Genomic DNA, 6,478 nt, shown 5'->3' with positions numbered 1-6,478 from the left:
AAATATATTCTTTTTTTATTATTAAGATTTTTAAGTCTAGTAGTATTTTCCTCCTTGGTCTTCTTAATATTAGGTTGCGAGGAGGACTTTTAAGAGACTTAAGAGTTTCTTTAGAAGCAGAGAAAATGGACAAAACCCGAAAAGTGAGAAGAAATGTGTTACAATGACTATAATATTCCATATTACTTTATTAAGGTTTATCTGACTTTAAACTTGTATTGCTGTGTGTGTTCAACTTGTTTATCTTGGTTTAGGTTTTCTTGTACAGCTGCTTTCATGCAAAGCAAATTGTAAAAGAGCTATAAAATAAAATGACATTTAATTGAATGACAGTGAGTTAAGACATAACACATTAGGTCGTGCAGGGTTCATGTTTGTCACCAATCCTAGTATAGACACGCTACCATCTCCAAAACAGCCCTGAAATGCCATAGCGGCATCACACTACATTAACATATATAGCAATTGGACAAATGCAGCTACTGTAGTGATCTGTTATAGTGATCACAGATAAACTTACAGCACATAAAGAAACTTATTGTGTCACAGTTAATTTTCTATCAAATACGTTGACATAAACAGCTTGGTAAATTTCCTGTAGCTCAGTGGTAAGAGCATTGTGTTAACAACGCAAGGTTGTGGGTTTGATCCCAGGGGATTGCAAATACCTATGTAAAATGTATAGAATAAAGCAATGTAAGTTGCTTTGGATAAAAGCGTCTGCCAAAATGCCTAAATGTTAATGTAATGTAATGTAAATTAAAAAAAATATGAAAGAATGTATATATATATAGTGCGTGCGCTTGTGTAAGAGTATGGTAAAACAGGAAAAAAGACATCTGCAATTTCAAACTAAGGACATAAAGCACTCTTTTTTTTCCTTCTTGGTCAACCAACCAATCACAGTCTTTAAAAGATTGTGACATACATAGCAACGAGGTTAGCCCCGCCTCCTCACTAAGAGAAAAGTTTTTGTCTTTTCCTTGCTCAAAGTTGGTCTCAGATTGGTCCTGAATTGTTCTTCACATAAAATATGAGCTTTCTTAGAGGATTTCTAGAAGCTTTAAGAATACGGGCCCTGGAATTTGACTTTCGCCTGTATTTTTGGATTATAGTTTTTGGATTGACACTATTAAACTGCAGTTGGATCCTTGATCTGTGTCTCATTCCATTAAGTGCCGAACAGCTTTAGCTGCCTGGAATACCAGATCAGCACCAGGTCTTTTAAAATATGTTCTATTCTCTTCTTCTGTGATCTTACCTTTAAGCAGAGCAATTAACAAAGGAATATGCGAACTATTTCTTGCACGTCCATCATTAAGCTTCTCTTCTTTTAGTTTTTTTTCTTCTTGTTTTTTTTCTGTTATCTTCTTTATATATTCGTCAGTAAGTTCAAGCTCTTTGTGTGAATAAGCACTCATTGCCCAGGTCCTTGAATTGGTGTGGAATTTACACTGTTTAGGCGGACTGGTAACAATTGGATTTTTGTCTGCAAACACCGCTTTGAGGCCGTCACGTGTTTTAACTTGAGTTATCAAATTAGGAGATTCCATGTCATTATTCAAATCTCTTGGATAATCAAACTTCTCAGGAAGAGTGTCTTCTTCATCAGGTAGAAGCACACAGAAATTGGCCTCTGGGTAGTAAGTGCCCAGAGGAAAGTGCTCGGCTGTTTTTATCCGCACCTGTCGATCACGTTCACTGTTTTCTCTGTTCTCACTGTCCTTTGGGAACACATAACCAGTTGACATCACTGTTGGGTACTTGTGCTCGTGGATTACATCTATGTAAGAGCTCAACACATGATTAAAATCGACTGCGTCTGCGTCAAAAAAGCAGAAATAGATTTTACATTCAAGGTTGTCTTTCCTAAATTGTTTAACAAAATCCCTTGTGTGTTCATGTTCTTTAATTGTTTCTCTGATTGTTCGATATGGGATGCCATTGCCTGCCCATTGAAAGCTGCATTTTTTAAAAGCAATTTTGTCAAAATCAATTGGCTTGGCAAATTCTGTGTCTATTGCACCTCTATCGGACTCCTTTCCATTAATCCCAAAAACGACAGCAATATCATTATAACGAAATTCATCTTCTGGCTTGAAAGCTGTTCTCCTTAGAAGATCAAGAAATGTCTGGCAATGTGATCCAATTGGTCCACTCATCTCAGGTGTAACACCCACTGGGACATTGATCAAAAATTTGACTCTGATTTGATCTCTGTTCAAATCCTAGACAGACAGATAAACGGTTTATAAGACTTTTCTTCAACTCCACTTTCAGAAAAGAAAGTAAAAAAGCTGTCGCTGTGACAGTATTTATTCAAAAAGGTTTGTAGCTAAAGAGGCTTAACACTTTGTTTTAAGGAGCCCTGCACATTTTATTATAGTATTAACTATAAATTTCCCATACATTTACACAATTACATGTAACTAACAATAAACTACACACTAATCCTAATTCTAACCATATAGTAAGTATATTAATTATTATTCCTCTTTATACTTTCTTTTCTGAGTTGTAGGAAATATTATGGATTTGAAATTAATATATGAGGAGTTTTGTTCGAAAATGAGATAACTGCGTTTATAAAATAGTCAAAAATCATGTTTTTATTGTAATGATGAGGGTCAAGTAGGATCCATATGAAACAGTTTGTAAATGCAGATACATGGCATAAAAAACACATTACAATACAACCAACACCGGACACCTGACACAAAAGACACAGGCACTATATACACACACACACACACAAGAGAGCAATGTTGGTCCGGGCAAAGGGTTCTTGGATATATAGTGTGTTGAAAGTTCGGGTGATGTGGAGAGCGCCCTCTTGTGGCTTTAAGAGGAAACTGCAGCTGTTAACTGTGACTATTGTGTTTTATTGTGTTAGTTAGCTGTTTTTTTGTTATTTTAGCTTAAATCAAAACAAACCAACTGCAGTTTGATGATATTAACTGGAATGCACAATAAAAACACATGATTTTTTATTTATTTTTCAAAATGGAGTTATCTTATTTTATCTTCATATATGGGTTAACTGTTCCATGTAATTAACAAGACAAATACTAAAGGCCTAAATAAAGGAGAAACGTATCCATACATTGTAAATTGTTCCACCATTACCTTAATAGTGAGTTTACTGACACCAGCAACAAGCTGGTCAGTGTTGGAAGCTCCTGCCTCCTCTTCTCCCTCATTCTTAGATTGTTTCTTCATAGCTGATGGATCTGTTTTCTTCTCTTTTTGTGAAGGATTGTCAGATTTCAACATTTTGGTCTGAGAAAACAGTGACATCACTGGAATGATCAGTGCATACCTCAATTTACTCTGAAGTATGTTTAAATGTATTTACAATGGCTTCTGCATACGTCATAAAATTAGCAATCGCTTCATAATAAACAAAGTCTGCTATATTACACACAATTGGACCATTTAACATTCCCAATGCAAGATGGGAAAATGTGAAAAGCTCAGCTTTTGAGTTCTCTCAAAGTTAACTGGTTTCTGAAAAAAAAATCACCTACGATTTATATTGTTGACTTGAATATTGCTGCTACAAACCTGGCAAACAGGAGAACAAGAAGCAGATCCAAATACAGAATGAAGTCTTTATTTGAAGTCCAAAAGAGTTACAAAATCCCATCGATGGAAACCACGAGAGACGACAGAGATCTGAACACTAGTGCTGGGAATTGATGCCAGAAAGGATCTTTAAAGGAATCCAATCCTCTTTAAGAGTCATCATAAGCACAAGCCCCTTAGCTGATGTCATCGGTCAACTAAATAACATTAGTTTAGTTTCTAAAACAGTACAGACTCCAGTAAAAACTGATGGATGAAATCTAGAGCTGTGGAATGACAAAAAATATTCTACATGCATAAAAGCAAAAGCATGTTTGCACACACAATGCAGATATAATTATATATCCACACATTTTACAAATGTGTGTGTGAAGAGTTGCATTAAAGCACACAACATATTTTTTTAAAGCTGTTAAAGGACAGAACTTATTCAACACCTGTCTGCACGTAATGAAAAGATTATAACAAGCAATGTCAAAAAAACATGTGTGAGTCTATTAGTCAATAAAGAAAACAAGAGCACCTGATATCTATTACAAATAAAAATCTGCAGTAAAACAGGGAATTGAGCAGGAATCGAAAACAGCAGCTATAGGAATCGATTCCCAAACCAAAAATGTGAATATGAATTGACTCCCAAAAAATCTGAATCGAAATACCCTGAACACAAGGGCTATAAACAAACAGATGCAGGGACTAGCAGGAAGTGAGACACAGCTGAAACCAGTTAATGACCACAATGCTGGAATTCCTTACAAAACAAGACACAAACTGTAATATGGTGCCCTGAAGTGGAGATCCTGTGCAGAGCAACACGGCAGAACCTGTTAATAAAGTTTGTTAAGCATGTTGAAGATACTTAAATATTTTAAATACATAAAGGTTTACCTTCCCTAGTATTGTTGCACTGTAGGATTAGTGGTTTAAGCAAGGTGAAGTATTTATAGTGCATTGTGTCGCAAGTGATATAAGTAATCAAATAAGATATAAGTATCAAAAAATATGATAAGTGGCACAATTTTACCAGCAGAATTACTTCAGTTTGTTAAAGTAAACTATATACTCTGTGGCGAATTATAAAAAATTCAAGGGTGGTTTGGAGTGTATTATAACTTGTTCAAGTCAACCGGACTATTATTTTGACCAGGGGCCGCGAAGAGCGTTTGTTTTAGTTAACCGGCCTTTATTTTGACGGATCGCCGCAAAGAGTGTTTGTTTATTTGTTTGTGTCCTCGTGCAGTAAAACACTGGCTCTGAAAGCTGCACAAGCACAATGCGTTCAGGTTCAGTACACGCAACCGCACAAACTCTTTCACACACAGTCACGCAAAACAAGCAGAATACATATTTAAACAGTAACTGAATATTTTGTTAGCTGTCAGCGGTTCAGCGCTAATTTCTTGTTAGGAAAAAATACATTTTCCAGATTCCACGCCATTCCGTGTTGTACAGCAAATTCAATTTTTATGCTTGGATTCCACAAGTAAAAGGGCTCTCTGTATGTCACTTGAGGTATCGGTTATTGGTATCGGTGTGTCATTATGAGTAGGATGACGAGAAAATGTGATTGGAATCGGGCCGATACCGATACCAGTATCGGTAGCTAGGTATCCATTTCCAAACCAGGAATTTGAATCTGAATCGACTCCAAAAGAAAACTGAATCGAATACAAGGGCTATAAACAAACAGATGCAGGGACAAACAGGAAGTGAGACACAGCTGAAACCATTTAATGACCACAAGACATAAAGACAAAGTATGGAGTACAAACATGACACAAACTGTGGTGCCCTGAGGTGGAGGTCCTGCGCCAGCAACATACCGTGACAATTGCTGGAAAGGCAAATGTATCATAACCTTTTGTTCACATCTTTGTTAAATCCATCTGTTAGTGTACTGCTGTTTCTTTCAATCTTTTCTTTCCCCCTATGTAAAACAAACTTGACAAACATTTTAGTAGGGGTGTAACGGTATGAGTATTTGTACCAAACCTTCACAAGCAAAATTACAAAACAAGTCATTATTCCTACACCCTTTGAAGTGCAGAGCCCTTGGAGTTTAGACTTTGAAGAACAGAACAGTAGACGTTTGGTTCAGAATGCACTTTGGCAAAGAAGTGACTGAGACATCATTTCCTCATTATCTTCTGCATTTCTACATACAGTGCAGCATGGTGTCCGTCAGCAGATGTTTTTGTTTTAATGACATAACTTAAGCATAAAACCTAACTGTTTGCAAATAAACATACATTTTATATTTTAAAGGGGTCATATGGCGCGAATACATGTTTTTCTGTGTCTTTGGTGAGTTAAACGTTGCCCATGCATACGTATTAGACACGCAAAATTGTCGCAACAAAAGATGCATTCTATCTAAATGAAGATGTCCTATTTGTTTATTTTATTGACTTTTATTAATTTACCCTTTTCTCCCTTTCTCACAGGTCTAAGGGCATTTCCATTCAGTTCAGAGCTTGTGGACATTAGGGTTGTAGTAAATCCTTGTGTGTTGTATGACAATTAACTAAAGACACAGGGTCAAATTAAATATGGTAAGGCTAAATGTACAATGCCTTGCTGTGCAAGATCAATGTTTGTCGGGGCAAGGACCCCTTAGATGAGAGATGAATGGAGCAGGGACCACCTTATACCAAATGTGTAAACGGAGCTATTTAAATAGAAACAACTCTATTGTCACAGCAACAGTATGTTACATTACATTATATTAGCACTATTATGTTATTGTTGGACTAAGGCTAAATACTTTTCACAACTTGTTTTTCATGCTGCTAAGACCAGCGGCCACATACACGGTGCAAAGTTTCGGGAATAACATCGGCATATAAATAGTTGTGATTTACATATTAAAGCCATAGTTAGTTCCTGAATAAAT

This window comes from Triplophysa dalaica, chromosome 3 (assembly GCF_015846415.1).
Source record: "Triplophysa dalaica isolate WHDGS20190420 chromosome 3, ASM1584641v1, whole genome shotgun sequence".
Classification (NCBI taxonomy): Eukaryota; Metazoa; Chordata; class Actinopteri; order Cypriniformes; family Nemacheilidae; genus Triplophysa; species Triplophysa dalaica.
Note: the sequence above shows the minus strand (reverse complement) of the source record.